Genomic DNA, 18,395 nt, shown 5'->3' with positions numbered 1-18,395 from the left:
CGTTGAGCGGACTCGAAACAGAACAAGGGCGTTGCCAATTGCGGGAGGGCCCCTTTGCGTGCAGGTTTCTCATACATAGGCAAGATCTCCGAGGACGATAACCTTATATATAAAAGAAAATAACTCAAAGCTCTGAATGACTTAGCTTCTCTGTTTCCGCACTAACGTCCTTCACATTCGCAGGCGGCGCCCCTTTCTCCTGGCCGTCTCTTTCCTGGGAGCTATGGCAACGAAGAACTGCTGGGCTAGCCACTAGACTAGATTCTCACAATTGCGGCCCCTACCTGGCGCGCCAAAGATGTCGGTGTGAAACGACACCTATGGGATCACAAGAATCCCTACTACGGTTGCCGGGGCGCGGGGTTGCGAGAAGAGCAAGATTAGTAACCAGCACGAGGATCGTTTACCCAGGTTCGGGCCGCGAGGATGCGTAAAACCCTAGTCCTGCTTTGGTGGGTGTATTTCAGAGAGTTCTTGAGCTCTCGAACTAGCTGTGGTGAGTGTGTGGTTCGAAAGAGCCGAATCCTTCTCCAGTATGCCATGGGCCTCCTTTTATAGTCGAAAGGGGCTGCCACAGTGGCACACAGGAGGTGGAAAGGCGCACAGTGCTATGAGCTTATCGCTCGTATTACAGGACAAGTCGCATTTAATGCGCCGCTGAGGTGTCCCCTAGCTTTATCGGGGACGGGGGCGAGGCCCGTCCCGTCCATCGCCGCTCCTCCTTGCTTTGACACGTGCCCTGGCCAGCGATGCGTGCGGCGCCATGTAGGTAGGCAGGCAGCTGAGGTGGCGCGGTGGTAGGGTCTTCACGAAGCTCTGCATGCCGCCACACAGGCGCTTGATGAGTTGGCCTGGGAGCTGCATGTTGCTACGCAGGTGCCTGCCCAGCTGGTTGGGTTGGCAGCTGCATGCGAACGGCGGTGGAAACTTGGTTGGTGCGGGCCTGACGGTGGCCCCCTGGCGCCCTCGGTGAGGGCCTTGCCGGGTGGCCTGGCAAGGGTCTCGCCGTGGCGCACTATCGTCCCCGGCAAGGATCTTGCTGGGGGTCTTGTGGTCCCCTCGGCAAGGATCTTGCCGAGGATCGCTGTCTTCTAATCCTCATCTGATCTTGAATATTCCTTGTCTTCACAAAGATCTGCATGCCACCACAGAGGTGCCTCCCGAGCCCTGGAACAACATGGTTGATGGTGTTTGGGGACGTGGGCTCAAGGGTGTCTCGCTCTGTTGGTGTTTGGGGCGTGCTGCCCCGGCAAGGGTCTTGCCGGGGCCGCTGAGGCCGCCCCCGGCAAGGGTCTTGCCGGGGGAAACTGCTCCGCCCCTCTGCTTCTGTGCGTCCTTGGTCTTGGCGTTGCTCTGGCTGTCTTGGGCTTCGGTTTTACCTTGGTTCACCTCCCCTGTTCTGCTTGGTGTGACCGTGGGCGCGGCTCCGACTGCCCGTGCACAGGTAAAGGGGTACAAAGGTGCGCCCCTTCTTTTGTACACCGACACAAGGAGATAACATTTGTCAGATCAAATGGTATAATGATGTATGCTCGAGGAAAACATACACAATTAAACATTGGTTGAAAGGTGCATCCGATATGGGATGAGGTAGCATGATCAATGTTAGAATGGTGATTCGATAACCAATGGTCTAAGAATGAAATATTGACCATTAACATCAAAGCAATAGGGTTGCTAGAAGTTTTGAATTCGCACGTCATAATTCAATTGTCGGTTTTCCAGTTAGATTCAACACAGGGACCAAGGAACGAACGGAGATGGCAACTTGTATCAAGAATTCTTAAAGAGGTGGAACAATTCTCACAACATCCTCGACATACAGATGGTAATACTTCAAGGTAGAACACAATATAAGCTATATAGCAAGGAAATCAAGGTACAACTCAGAACATGAACAAGTTTGTGTTGGGGGGAGGCAAGAATGTTTGTCGATGATAACACAATCCTCAAGGGGTAAGGATGGTATTTCTCATCACGAATTCGATTGATATCCTGTAAGAGCAAAGAATGTTGATGATCACGACACAATTGTCGAGAGATTTAATGAAGATGTAATCAATCAGCGATGACATCAAGTCAAAGGAATGATGAAGCGAAAGGTTATTGGAACCACGAGTACGACACAAACTCGAAATCAAGCTTGCTGTTCAAGGACAAATGGTATGACGAGGAAGATCGATGTAAGATTAGCTCACCGTTGAAATTTTTTGCTCCGGGAAGAAGGACCAGGTAGCACAGTAAAAATCGGCACGACAAGGATATAGCCAAGCAGGCTAGGAATGACGCGATCAAGTTCAAGCTCGTAAGTAATGAAGGTTACCAAGAGTTATTTAATCACGGTGCGGACTCGAGTCAGTTATCGGTGTCTTTGAGTGTTTAATAACTCAAAAGCCGTGAAAAATTGGAATCAGTGAGAATGTAGCACTTGATGAAGAACTCATAAGAAGTTATGCAGTTCCATGATAATCTTGAGATACCAGGGGGTAATACTCGACGACAGATCAAAGTAGAGGTTGGACTAGGGTATTGCTCTGCAGAAGAGAAGTGCTCAAACTTGCACGAGAAATGGAATCAAGGAGAAACATGGTCGGAACCACATCCACAGATACAAGATGAACTTATAACAAGGGGATGATTATTTTAAGAGAAGCTTCCATGATAAGGTATACATCATGTCCATGGGCATGAACACAGGGTTCAAGGTCGACTCCCACTTGTTCAACGCATAACCTTTCATTCACCTCTCGTATTTCGAAAATGACATTAGTTGTTGAAAGTTTTTACCTGATGCAATACCAGATAAGTATGACCCGTGAAATCTTTCGGGTTCACACAGATTAGGGAAGGCGTAGGTTCAACCCATCAGGGCATCTTAGGAACATATACCACAAACTTCGGAGTAAATAATACAAGCTCGAAAGTAGAGCATGTTTCACAAAGCAGAGGATACAATTTACCAAAGGCATTATATACCCATGGAAAGGCTCACAAGGTTATTCACTATGAAGGACATTGTCGGATAAATCCAACAAGGAACCGATGGTCCTCAAGGGATCTGATGTGAGCATCTGTACTCAACCAGAAGAAGATGAATGCAAGGAGATCTGATTATAGAAACAATTGACTAATTCAAAGCTCAAATACAAAAGAATTATGATTTCCAAATCAAGGGATCAGAAGCAACGCTCTGATCAAGGATGGATAAGTTGAGTAGGCTTAGGGGTACAATCGATGGCAATTTGATTGGTCGAGATCGAGCTCATGTTTAAAATGACGTCTGAGCCGAAAGGATGAATTCTAGGATCTGATTAAGGATTGCAACATTCGCAACTTATTGAATCAAGGGACCCAAGATGATAAAGGCAAAGGACATCCATGAATATTGCTAGCCATTTGGAATTAACCAAAATGCAGGCAGACAAGCATTTTAAGAGCCATTGGCTAATGAGGGTTCTCGAAAGATCGGAAAGTATTTCAAAGAATTTTGTGAAACACATGAACAACTGGGGATGAGCGGATACTCGGTAAGAGCGAGGAATTATCCGTAGGGGTATTCAGGTGGCAAAGAACTACAAGGCAGTAGGCACAAAGTATTCTTGGAACAATAGAGAGAATTTCGATGTATCTTGTAATAACAAGATCAACTTGGGATGAATGTATGAATGACAAGTGTACGTGGTTATCCATAGAGGTTTATTGATGGATGGGAATTGCAAAAGCGATGGCACAAAGTCTCGAAAGAGTATCCGAGAGTAACTTCGAAATCTTCAGGTGCAGCCGGCGATCATCTGGACTGAAGGGCTCTCCGGGAGAAAGTGTTTTCGAGAACCTAAAGTTAGATTTTAGAAAATCATTTAACCCGAATAGAAGAGAGGTCAGAATCCTAGAGTATAGACGAGGAATAAAAGATCCTAATACCACCCAATGGTGACGTGGGCCCGTAAGCCACACAGCCATGTTAGTAAAAGTTTTGCAATGTCTAGACTCGACTTCGGCCAAGGAGTGTGGAAAGGGGATTCCTACAGGCAGTCGACTCTGATACCAACTTGTGACGCCCCCGATTCAATCGTACACTAATCATACACACAAACGTGTACGATCAAGATCAAGGACTCACGGGAAGATATCACAACACAACTCTAAAATAAAATAAGTCATACAAGCATCATAATACAAGCCAGGGGCCTCGAGGGCTCGAATACCAGTGCTCGATCATAGACGAGAAAGCGGAAGCAACAATATCTGAGTACAAACATAAGTTAAACAAGTTGCCATAAGATGGCTAGCACAAACTAGGATACAGATCGAAAGAGGCGCAGGCCTCCTGCCTGGGATCCTCCTAAACTACTCCTGGTCGTCGTCAGCGGCCTACACGTAGTAGTAGGCACCTCCGGTGTAGTAGGAGTCGTCATCGACGGTGGCGGCTGGCTCCTGGGCTCCAGCATCTGGTTGCGACAACCAGGTAGACTGGAAAGGGGGAAAAGAGGAAGAAAAGCAACCGTGAGTACTCATCCAAAGTACTCGCAAGCAAGGATCTACACTACATATGCATGGGTATTTGTGTAAAGGGGCAATATCAGTGGACTGAACTGCAGAATGCCGGAATAAGAGGGGGATAGCTAGTCCTGTCGAAGACTACGCTTCTGGCAGCCTCCATCTTGCAGCATGTAGAAGAGAGTAGATGGTAAGTTCACGAAGTATCATCCCATAGCATAATCCTACCCGGCGATCCTCCCCTTGTCGCCCTGTGTGAGAGCGATCAACGGGTTATATCTGGCACTTGGAAGGGTGTGTTTTATTAAGTATCCGGTTCTAGTTGTCATAAGGTCAAGGTACAACTCCGGGTCGCCTGTTACCGTGGACACGGCTATTCGAATAGATCAACTTCCCTGCAGGGGTGCACCACATTACCCGAAATGCTCGATTCCTCTGGCCAGGCACACTTTCCTGGGTCATGTCCGGCCTCGGGAGATCAACACGTCACAGCCCCATCTAGGCTCAAGAGAGAGGTCAGCACGCCGGTCTAAATCCTATGCACGCAGGGGTCTGGGCCCATCGCCCATTGCACACCTGCACATTGCGTACACGGCCGGAAGCAGACCTAGCCCCCTTAATACAAGCGCGGGCTTACGGTCCAATGCGGCGCGCGCCGCTCGGTCGCTGATGTCAAAAAGAGCTTCGGCTGATACCACGACGCCGGTTGCCCATATCTTGTCCCACATGGCGGTTAATGCGTATAAGGTCAATGACCCAACTCAGATCAAATACCAAGATCTCGTTAAGCGTGTTATTATGAAGTAACCGCGGACGCCGACCAGGGCCAGACCCACCTCTCACCTAGGTGGTGTCAACCTGCCCTGTCGCTCCGCCACAAAGTAACAGTCGGGGGCCGTCAGGAACCCAGGCCCACCTCTACCGGGATGGAGCCACCTGCCCCTTCAGGCCCCATCTCCGAACAGTATCATAAGTAATGTAACAGTATAAAGTATATAGCATATGCCCGTGATCACCTCCCGAGTGATCATGGCCCAGTAGTATAGCATGGCAGACAGACAAGAATGTAGGGCCACTGATGGAATAGTAGCATCCTATACTAAGCATTTAGGATTGCAGGTAAGGGTAACAATTGTAGCAACAATGACAGGCTATGCAGGAGAACAGGATTAACCGAAAGCAGTAACATGCTACACTACTCTAATGCAAGTAGTAGAGAGAAGGAATAGGCGATATCTGGTGATCAAGGGGGGGGCTTGCCTGGAAGCTCAGCCGAGAAGGAGGGGTCGTCAACACCGTAGTCGTACTGGGTAGCAGCGGCGTCGGTCTCGGTGTCTAACGAGAGAAGAGGGGGAAGAAACAATAAATATAATGCAAACATAAGCATGACGGTGCATGACATGAGAATGCGCGGTGCTAGGTGTGCCCTAATGCGGTAGGAGGTGATACCGGCGATGGGGGGAAAACATCCCCGGTGTTTCACGTTTTCGGACAGATGGACCGGAGGGGGAAAGTTGCGTGTTTGCTATGCTAGGGGTGCGTGGCAAACGAACAGACTACTTATCCTGATTCGTCTCGTCGTTCTGAGCAACTTTCATGTAGAAAACATTTTTATCTGAGCTACGGTTTATATTATATGAATTTTCAAAGTTTTAAATGAATTTTCAAATTAGCAGAATAGATTTAATCGAAAAGCATTTATGACATCATCATGATGACAGCGGTCAATTCTGACCGTTGACTAGTCAAACTGACAGCTAGGCCCCGCTGTCATTGACAGAGTTTAAATAATCAGAGTTATATAGCTTAACCAAAAGATTAGGTTAATTAGATTCAATTAGTTTAGTTAACAGAATTAATTAACTTAAATTCACTAATTAATTAATTAATAATTTATTCATTTTAGATTTGTTTTTTCTGGGGGGTGGGGCCCTTTGTCAATGGCATAGGGGGTAAACAGGTGGGCAACCGGGTGTGGGTGCACGGGCGCCTGGACCCGGGGGCGCGCAGGCGCGAGCGCCCGGACTGGGCGCGGCCAGTCGGTGCCACGGCGAGGGGAGGATGCCGGCGCGGCGCCGATGTGGTAGCGGCGAGGCCAAGGCGGGGCGAGGCGGTGGTGATGCGGGCGGTGCTGGGGCGCTGGGACGGTGCATCAAGGCGGACGAGGCGAGGCTGGGGCGCAGAGAAGGCGAGGGCGCGCACAGGCGGCTGCGGATGCGTGCGGGGGGGGGGGGGGCGAGCAGCACCGGGCACAAACGGCGGTAGATGGCGAGCGGGCGCGCGCTGGCGAGGGGAGGAGTTGTCGCTGCGGGGAGCGCGGGTCCGTGGCCAGGGGGCTTGCTCGGGGGCGGCGAGGAGCAGCCGACGAGTGGCGAGGCCATCTGCAGGGGCGGCAGCGCAGGGCAAACGGCGCGGGGGCAGCGGGGAGCGGCGGCGCGGCGAGCCGGGCCTGGGCGGTCACGCGCGCAGGACACGTGCGTGCGCGAGGTGGAGGGGGGCTTGCAGCAGGGGGTGAGCGGGCGTGGCAGAGGACCGGCAACGACGCAGCGGCAGGAGCAGCGTGGGCGAGGCTGCACGCGAGCGCGGGCGTGCGTGGGCAGAAGAACTCGCGCGAGCGGGGAGGCGTGGAGCAGGGGCGCAGCGAGCGGACGGCGGAAGATGGCGGGCGAGTGGTCGCGTGCGCGTGCATACGGGGACGAGGGGAGAGAAGAGGCCGGGGGTCTCACCGGCGGTCGTGGGGTCAAGGGCAGCGGGGCTCGGTGAGGAAGACAGGGACGACGGCGTTGACGGAGATGGGGAGGCGCTCCGGCAAGGTGGCGGTGGTCGGCGACGGGCCAGGGCGGCACCGGGCGTCGGCGTCGGGGGGACGATGGGATCGGGCTCCTCCCGATCCAGATCCAGACGAGGGGGAGGGGGGAGGAGTGGTTCGAGGGGGAAGTGGGTTAGCGGTTAGGGTTCGGGCCAGGGGTATAGGCCAGGTAAAGGGTTACGTCGATGCAAGTTTTTGACACTGATCCAGATGACTCTAAGTCTCAATCTGGATACATATTGAAAGTGGGAGCTATTAGCTAGAGTAGCTCCGTGCAGAGCATTGTAGACATAGAATTTGCAAAATACTTACGGATCTGAATGTGACAGACCCGTTGACTAAACTTCTCTCACAAGCAAAACATGATCACACCTTAGTACTCTTTGGGTGTTAATCACATAGCGATGTAAACTAGATTATTGACTCTAGTAAACCCTTTGGGTGTTGGTCACATGACGATGTGATCTATGGGTGTTAATCACATGGTGATGTGAACTATTGGTGTTAAATCACATGGCGATGTGAACTAGATTATTGACTCTAGTGCAAGTGGGAGACTGAAGGAAATATGCCCTAGAGGCAATAATAAAGTTATTATTTATTTCCTTATTCTCATGATAAATGTTTATTATTCATGCTATAATTGTATTAACAGGAAACGTAATACATGTGTGAATACATAGACAAACAGAGTGTCACTAGTATGCCTCTACTTGACTAGCTCGTTGATCAAAGATGGTTATGTTTCCTAGCCATAGACATGAGTTGTCATTTGATTAACGGGATCACATCATTAGGAGAATGATGTGATTGACTTGACCCATTCCGTTAGCTTAGCACTCGATCGTTTAGTATGTTGCTATTGCTTTCTTCATGACTTATACATGTTCCTATAACTATGAGATTATGCAACTCCCGTTTACCGGAGGAACACTTTGTGTGCTACCAAACGTCACAACGTAACTGGGTGATTATAAAGGTGCTCTACAGGTGTCTCCGAAGGTACTTGTTGGGTTGGCGTATTTCGAGATTAGAATTTGTCACTCCGATTGTCGGAGAGGTATCTCTGGGCCCTCTCGGTAATGCACATCACTTAAGCCTTGCAAGCATTGCAACTAATGAGTTAGTTGTGGGATGATGTATTACGGAATGAGTAAAGAGACTTGCCGGCAACGAGATTGAACTAGGTATTGAGATACCGACGATCGAATCTCGGGCAAGTAACATACCGATGACAAAGGGAACAACGTATGTTGTTATGCGGTCTGACCGATAAAGATCTTCATAGAATATGTGGGAGCCAATATGAGCATCTAGGTTCCGCTATTGGTTATTGACCAGAGACGTGTCTCGGTCATGTCTACATAGTTCTCGAACCCGTAGGGTCCGCACGCTTAACGTTTCGATGACAGTTATATTATGAGTTTATATGTTTTGATGTACCGAAGGTTATTCGGAGTCCCGGATGTGATCACGGACATGACGAGGAGTCTCGAAATGGTCGAGACATGAAGATTGATATATTAGATGACTATATTCGGACACCGGAATGGTTTCGGGGGTTATCGTATATATACCGGAGTACCGGGGGGTTACCGGAACCCCCCGGAGGCTATTGGGCCTCATGGGTCCAATTGGTGGAAGAGGAGAGGCGGCCAAGGGGCAGCCGCGTGCCCCTCCCCCCAAGTCCGAATTGGACAAGGAGGGGGGCCCTCTCCTTTCCCCCTCTCTCCTTCCCTCTCCTCTCCTAGTCCAACAAGGGAGGGAGTTCTACTCCCGGTGGGAGTAGGACTCCTCCTGGCGCGCCTCCTCCCTGGCCGACCGCACCTTCCCCCTTGCTCCTTTATATACGGGGGCAGGGGGGCACCCCAAGGACACAACAATTGATCGTTTGATCTTTTAGCCGTGTGCGGTGCCCCCCTCCACCATAGTCCACCTCGATAATACTGTAGCGCTGCTTAGGCGAAGCCCTGCGTTGGTAGAACATCATCATCGTCACCACGCCGTCGTGCTGACGAAACTCTCCCTCAACACTCGGCTGGATCGAAGTTCGAGGTACGTCATCGGGCTAAACGTGTGCTGAACTCGGAGGTGTCATGCGTTCGGTACTTGATCGGTCGGATCGTGAAGACGTACGACTACATCAACCGCGTTGTGCTAACGCTTCCGCTTACGGTCTACGAGGGTACGTAGACAACACTCTCCCCTCTCGTTGCTATGCATCACCATGATCTTGCGTGTGCGTAGTAAATTTTTGAAATTACTACATTACACAACAGTGGCATCCGAGCCTGATTTTATGCGTAGATGTCATATGCACGAGTAGAACACAAGTGAGTTGTGGGTGATATAAGTCATACTGCATACAAGCATGTCATACTTTGGTTCGGCGGTATTGTTGGATGAAGCGGCCCGGACCGACATTACGTGTACGCTTACGCGAGACTGGTTCTACCGGCGTGCTTTGCACACAGGTGGCTGGCGGGTGTCAGTTTCTCCAACTTAGTTGAACCGAGTGTGGCTACGCCCGGTCCTTGAGAAGGTTAAAACAACACTAACTTGATGAACTATCGTTGTGGTTTTGATGCGTAGGTAAGAACGGTTCTTGCTAAGCCCGTAGCAGCCACATAAAACTTGCAACAACAAAGTAGAGGACGTCTAACTTGTTTTTGCAGGGCATGTTGTGATGTGATATGGTCAAGACATGATGCTAAATTTTATTGTATGAGATGATCATGTTTTGTAACCGAGTTATCGGCAACTGGCAGGAGCCTTATGGTTGTCGCTTTATTGTATGCAATGCAATCGCCCTGTAATGCTTTACTTTATCACTAAGCGGTAGCGATAGTCGTAGAAGCATAAGATTGGCGAGATGACAACGATGCTACGATGAAAATCAAGGTGTCGCGCCGATGACGATGGTGATCATGACGGTGCTTCGGAGATGGAGATCACAAGCACAAGATGATGATGGCCATATCATATCACTTATATTGATTGCATGTGATGTTTATCTTTTATGCATCTTATCTTGCTTTGATTGACGGTAGCATTATAAGATGATCCCTCACTAAATTATCAAAGTATAAGTGTTCTCCCTGAGTATGCACCGTTGCGAAAGTTCTTCGTGCTGAGACACCACGTGATGATCGGGTGTGATAGGCTCTACATTCAAATACAACGGGTGCAAAACAGTTGCACACACGGAATACTCAGGTTGAGACCGAAAGGTCGAGCGTGAATCATATAGTAGATATGATCAACATAGTGATGTTCACCATTGAAACTACTCCATCTCACGTGATGATCGGACATGGTTTAGTTGATATGGATCACGTGACCACTTAGAGGATTAGAGGGATGTCTATCTAAGTGGGAGTTCTTAAGTAATATGATTAATTGAACTTTAATTTATCATGAACTTAGTCCTGGTAGTATTAGCATATCTATGTTGTAGATCAATAGCTCGCGATGTAATTTTTATATGTTCCTAGAGAAAACTAAGTTGAAAGATGTTAGTAGCAATGATGCGGATTGGATTCGTGATCTAAGGTTTATCCTCATTGCTGCACAGAAGAATTATGTCCTTGATGCACCGCTAGGTGACAGAACTATTGCAGGAGCAGATGCAGGCGTTTTGAACGTACTGACAAAAGCTCGGTATGATGACTACTTGATAGTTTAGTGCACCATGCTTTACGGCTTAGAACTGGGACTTCAAAAAAGTTTTGAACGCCACGGAGCATATAAGATGTTCCAAGAGTTGAAATTGGTATTTCATACTCATGCCCGAGTCGAGAGGTATGAGACCTCTGACAAGTACTTTGCCTACAAGATGGAGGAGAATAGCTCAATCGGTGAGCATGTGCTCAGATTGTCTGAGTACTACAATTGCTTGAATCAAGTGGGAGTTAATCTTCCAGATAAAATAGTGATTGACAGAGTTCTCTAGTCACTATCACCAAGTTATTAGAACTTCGTGATGAACTATAATATGCAAGGGATGACGAAAGTAATTCCCGAACTCTTCGCGATGCTGAAATCGACGAAGGTAGAAATCAAGAAAGAGCATCAAGTGTTGATGGTTAACAAGACCACTAGTTTCAAGTACAGGGACAAAGGGAAGAAAAGGGAACTTCAAGAAGAATGGCAAGCAAGTTGCTGCTCAAGTGAAAAAGCCCAAGTCTGGACCTAAGCCTGAAACTGAGTGCTTCTACTGCAAAGGGACTGGTCACTGGAAGCGGAACTGCCCCAAGTATTTGGTGGATAAGAAGGATGGCAAAGTGAACAAAGCTATATTTGATATACATGTTATTGATGTGTACTTTACTAGTGTTTATAGCAACCCCTCGGTATTTGATACTGGTTCAGTTGCTAAGAGTAGTAACTCAAAACGGGAGTTGCAGAATGAACAGAAACTAGTTAAGGGCGAGGTGACGATGTGTGTTGGAAGTAGTTCCAAGATTGATATGATCATCATCGCACACTCCCTATACTTTCGGGATTAGTGTTGAACCTAAATAAAGTGTTATTTGGTGTTTGCGTTGAGCATGAATATGATTTGATCATGTTTATTGCAATACGGTTATTCATTTAAGTTAGAGAATAATTGTTGTTCTGTTTACATGAATAAAACCTTCTATGGTCATACACCCAATGAAAATGGTTTGTTGGATCTCGATCGTGGTGATACACATTTTCATAATATTGAAGCCAAAAGATGCAAAGTTAATAATGATAGTGCAACTTATTTGTGGCACTGCCGTTTAGGTCATATTGGTGTAAAGCGCATGAAGAAACTCCATGCTGATGGGATTTTGGAATCACTTGATGCTTGCGAACCATGCCTTATGGGCAAGATGACTAAGACTCCGTTCTCCGGAACAATGAAGCGAGCAATTGACTTATTGGAAATGATACATACTGATGTATGCGGTCCGATGAGTGTTAAGGCTCGCGGCAAGTATCGTTATTTTCTGACCTTCACAGATGATTTGAGCAGATATGGGTATATCTACTTGATGAAATACAAGTCTGAAACATTTGAAAAGTTCAAAGAATTTCAGAGTGAAGTGGAGAATCATCGTAACAAGAAAATAAAAGTTTCTACGATATGATCGCAGAGGTAAAATATTTGAGTTACGAGTTTGGCCTTCAATTAAAACAATGTGAAATAGTTTCACTACTCACGCCACCTGGAACACCACAGTGTAATGGTGTGTCCGAATGTCATAACCGTACTCTATTAGATATGGTGCGATCTATGATGTCTCTTACTGATCTACCACTATCGTTTTGGGGTTATGCATTAGAGACAGCTACATTCACGTTTAATAGGGCACCATCTAAATCCGTTGAGACGACACCGTATGAACTATGGTTTGGCAAGAAACCTAAGCTGTCGTTTCTTAAAAGTTTGAGGTTGCGATGCTTATGTGAAAAAGTTTCATCCTGATAAGCTCAAACCCAAATCGGAGAAATGTGTCTTCATAGGATACCCAAAGGAGACAGTTGGGTACACCTTCTATCACAGATCTGACGGCAAGACATTCGTTGCTAAGAACGGATCCTTTCTAGAGAAGGAGTTTCTCTCAAAAGAAGTGAGTGGGAGGAAATTAGAACTTGATGAGATAACTGTACCTGCTCCCTTATTGGAAAGTAGTTTATCACAGAAAATTGTTCCTGTGATTCCTATACCAATTAGTGAGGAAGCTAATGATGATGATCATGTAACTTCGGATCAAGTTACTACCGAACCTCGTAGGTCAACCAGAATAAGATCCGCACCAGAGTGGTACGGTAATCCTGTTCTGGAGATCATGTTACTTGACCATGATGAACCTACGAACTATGAGGAAGCGATGATGAGCCAAGATTTCGCAAAATGGCTTGAGGCCATGAAATCTGAGATGGGACCCATGTATAAGAACAAAGTGTGGACTTTGGTTGACTTGCCCGATGATCGGCAAGCCATAGAAAATAAATGGATCTTCAAGAGGAAGACGGATGCTGGTAGTAGTGTTACTATCTACAAAGCTATAATTGTCGCAAAAGGTTTTCGACAAGTTCAAGGTGTTGACTATGATGAGAGTTTCTCACTCGTATCTATGCTTAAGTCTGTCCGAATCATGTTAGCAATTGCCGCATTTTATGATTATGAAGTTTGGCAAATGAATGTCAAAAGTGCATTCCTGAATGGATTTCTGGAAGAAGAGTTGTATATGATGCAACCGGAAGGTTTTGTCAATCCAAAGGGAGCTAACAAAGTGTGCAAGCTCCAGCGATCCATTTATGGACTGGTGCAAGCCTCTCAGAGTTGGAATAAACACTTTGATAGTGTGATCAAAGCATATGGTTTTATACAGACTTTTGGAGAAGCATGTATTTACAAGAAAGTGAGTGGGAGCTCTGTAGCATTTCTGATATTATATGTGGATGACATATTGCTGGTTCGAAATGATATAGAATTTCTGGATAGCATAAAGGGATACTTGAATAAGAGTTTTTCTATGAAGGACCTCGGTGAAACTACTTACATATTGAGCATCAAGATCTATAGAGATAGATCAAGACACTTGATAAGTTTTTTTCAATGAGTACATACCTTCACAAGATTTTGAAGTAGTTCAAAATGGAACAGTCAAAGAAATAGTACTTGCCTGTGTTACAAGGTGTGAAATTGAGTAAGACTCAAAGCCCGACCACGGCATAAGATAGAAAGAGAAAGAAAGTCATTCCCTATGCCTCAGCCATAGGTTCTACAAAGTATGCCATGCTGTGTACCAGATCTATTGTATACCCTACCACTGAGTTTGGCAAGGGACCACAATAGTGATCTAGGAGTAGATCACTGGACAGCGGTCAAAATTATCCTTAGTGGAATAAGGACATGTTTCTCGATTATGGAGGTGAAAAAAAGGTTAGTCGTAAAGGGTTACGTCGATGCAAGTTTTTGACACTGATCCAGATGACTCTAAGTCTCAATCTGGATACATATTGAAAGTGGGAGCTATTAGCTAGAGTAGCTCCGTGCAGAGCATTGTAGACATAGAATTTGCAAAATACTTACGGATCTGAATGTGACAGACCCGTTGACTAAACTTCTCTCACAAGCAAAACATGATCACACCTTAGTACTCTTTGGGTGTTAATCACATAGCGATGTGAACTAGATTATTGACTCTAGTAAACCCTTTGGGTGTTGGTCACATGACGATGTGATCTATGGGTGTTAATCACATGGTGATGTGACTATTGGTGTTAAATCACATGGCGATGTGAACTAGATTATTGACTCTAGTGCAAGTGGGAGACTGAAGGAAATATGCCCTAGAGGCAATAATAAAGTTATTATTTATTTCCTTATTCTCATGATAAATGTTTGTTATTCATGCTATAGTTGTATTAACAGGAAACGTAATACATGTGTGAATACATAGACAAACAGAGTGTCACTAGTATGCCTCTACTTGACTAGCTCGTTGATCAAAGATGGTTATGTTTCCTAGCCATAGACATGAGTTGTCATTTGATTAACGGGATCACATCATTAGGAGAATGATGTGATTGACTTGACCCATTCCGTTAGCTTAGCACTCGATCGTTTAGTATGTTGCTATTGCTTTCTTCATGACTTATACATGTTCCTATGACTATGAGATTATGCAACTCCCGTTTACCGGAGGAACACTTTGTGTGCTACCAAACGTCACAACGTAACTGGGTGATTATAAAGGTGCTCTACAGGTGTCTCTGAAGGTACTTGTTGGGTTGGCGTATTTCGAGATTAGGATTTGTCACTCCGATTGTCGGAGAGGTATCTCTGGGCCCTCTCGGTAATGCACATCACTTAAGCCTTGCAAGCATTGCAACTAATGAGTTAGTTGTGGGATGATGTATTACGGAACGAGTAAAGAGACTTGCCGGTAACAAGATTGAACTAGGTATTGAGATACCGACGATCGAATCTCGGGCAAGTAACATACCGATGACAAAGGGAACAACGTATGTTGTTATGCGGTCTGACCGATAAAGATCTTCGTAGAATATGTGGGAGCCAATATGAGCATCCAGGTTCCGCTATTGGTTATTGACCGGAGACGTGTCTCGGTCATATCTACATAGTTCTCGAATCCGTAGGTCCGCACGCTAAACGTTTCGATGACAGTTATATTATGAGTTTATATGTTTTGATGTACCGAAGGTTGTTCGGAGTCCCGGATGTGATCACGGACATGACGAGGAGTCTCGAAATGGTTGAGACATGAAGATTGATATATTAGATGACTATATTCGGACACCGGAATGGTTTCGGGGGTTATCGGATATATACCGGAGTACCGGGGGGTTACCGGAACCCCCCGGAGGCTATTGGGCCTCATGGGCCCAATTGGTGGAAGAGGAGAGGCGGCCAAGGGGCAGCCGCGCACCCCTCCCCCCAAGTCCGAATTGGACAAGGAGGGGGGCCCTTTCCTTTCCCCCTCTCTCCTTCCCTCTCCTCTCCTAGTCCAACAAGGAAGGGAGGGAGTCCTACTCCCGGTGGGAGTAGGACTCCTCCTGGCGTGCCTCTTCCCTGGCCGGCCGCACCTCCCCCCTTGCTCCTTTATATACGGGGGCAGGGGGCACCCCAAGGACACAACAATTGATCGTTTGATCTTTTAGCCGTGTGCGGTGCCCCCCCTCCACCATAGTCCACCTCGATAATACTGTAGCGGTGCTTAGGCGAAGCCCTGCGTCGGTAGAACATCATCATCGTCACCACGCCGTCGTACTGACGAAACTCTCCCTCAACACTCGGCTGGATCGGAGTTCGAGGGACGTCATCGGGCTGAACGTGTGCTGAACTGGGAGGTGCCGTGCGTTCAGTACTTGATCGGTCGGATCATGAAGACGTACGACTACATCAACCGCGTTGTGCTAACACTTCCGCTTACGGTCTACGAGGGTACGTAGACAACACTATCCCCTCTCGTTGCTATGCATCACCATGATCTTGCGTGTGCGTAGGAAATTTTTGAAATTACTACATTACACAACAGTACCGGGGCTCGGAGCGGCAGTAGAGCTTTAGTACCGCGTCTCGCACGGTAGTACCGCACCTGAGATGCAGTAGTACCGTACGAGCGGTAGTACCGCACCTGAGATGTGGTAGTACCGCACGGCGTCAGATCCGAATCAACTAAATCTGAGAACAACCGTGACAACGAGGCAGTACTACGGTTGATCAAATCTACCACGGGGCAACAAAACAAGTACAATCTCTACGCATCACTACTCTCCTACATCCCACTCTTGCGAAGATTTGGCCTAAAATCTCAGGAACAACATGCATCTCCCCAAAAACCTAGAAGCGAAAGAACGAACAAAAGAGAGAGGGATTTGGGGAGAAACCTTATTCCATGGCAAGAGGAAGTGGTGGGGAACGATCCCACCGGTCGGAATCTGAGGAGAGCCGCCGGAGACGGAGATCTGGCGAGGGTCTCCGGCGCCATTCTTGAGCGAGAGAGATAGACGGCATGGAGAGAAACAGACAAATGGGTATGGGGGAGTTGGAACTCCCCCTTGATACGTCTCCAACGTATCTATAATTTTTGATTGTTCCATGCTATTATATATTCTGTTTTGGATGTTTAATGGGCTTATTTATACACTTTTATATTATTTTTGGGACTAACCTATTAACCGGAGGCCCAGCCCAAATTGCTGTTATTTTGCCTATTTCAGTGTTTCGCAGAAAAAGGATATCAAACGGAGTCCAAACGGAATGAAACCTTCGGGAGCATGATTTTTGGAACAAACGTGATCCAGAGGACTTGGAGTGGACGTCAAGCAACCAACGAGGCGGCCACGAGGCAGGGGGCGCGCCCACCCACACCAGGCCCGCCCTCCATCCTCGTGGGCCCCTCGTGGCTCCACCGACCTAGTTCTTCCTCCTATATATACCTACGTACCCCCAAACCATCGAAGAGCACCACGAAAACCTAATTCCACCGTCGCAACCTTCTGTACCCGTGAGATCCCATCTTGGGGACTTTTCCGGCGTCCTGCCGGAGGGGGCATCAATCACGGAGGGCTTGTACATCAACACCATAGCCTCTCCGATGATGTGTGAGTAGTTTACCTCAGACCTTCGGGTCCATAGTTATTAGCTAGATGGCTTCTTCTCTCTCTTTGGATCTCAATACAAAGTTCTCCTCGATTCTCTTGGAGATATATTCGATGTAATCTTCTTTTGAGGTGTGTTTGTCGAGATCCGATGAATTGTGGGTTTATGATCCAGATTATCTATGAACAATATTTGAATCTTCTCTTAATTCTTTTATGTATGATTGGTTATCTTTGCAAGTCTATCCTTGCTTTTATGCCTAGCTAGGGGCGTTAAACGATAGCGCTTGTTGGGAGGCAACCCAATTTTATTTTAGTTTTTTTGCCTTTTGGTTCTGTTTAGGAATAAATCTTTGATATAGCCTCTGGTTAGATTGGTTTTTGTGTTTTAATTAGTGTTTGTGCCAAGTTAAACCTATAGGATCTTCTTGGATAATAGTTATTTGATCTTGCTGAAAATTCCAGAAACTTTCTGTTCACAAAAACAATTGTTAAAAATCACCAGAACGAGATAAAATACTGATTCCAATTGCAGGAGATCAATAAACAAATTATCTAGGGCTTCCTATTTTGGTAGAAGTTTTGTAGTTCCATAAGTTTGCGTTAGTTACATATTACTACAGACTGTTCTGTTTTTGACAGATTCTGTTTTTCGTGTGTTGTTTGCTTATTTTGATGAATCTATGGCTATTAAAAGAGCTTATAAACCATAGAGAAGTTGATACAGTAGGTTTAACACCAATATAAATAAAGAATGAGTTCATTACAGTACCTTGAAGTGGTGTTTTGTTCTCTTTCGCTAACGGAGCTCACTATATTTTCTGTTAAGTTTTGTGTTGTGAAGTTTTCAAGTTTTGGGTGAAGATTTGATGGATTATGGAATAAGGAATGGCAAGAGCCTAAGCTTGGGGATGCCCAAGGCACCCCAAGGTAAATCCAAGGACACCAAAAATCCAAAGCTTGGGGATGCCCCGGAAGGCATCCC

This window comes from Aegilops tauschii, chromosome 2 (assembly GCF_002575655.3).
Source record: "Aegilops tauschii subsp. strangulata cultivar AL8/78 chromosome 2, Aet v6.0, whole genome shotgun sequence".
Taxonomy (NCBI): Eukaryota; Viridiplantae; Streptophyta; class Magnoliopsida; order Poales; family Poaceae; genus Aegilops; species Aegilops tauschii.
Note: the sequence above shows the minus strand (reverse complement) of the source record.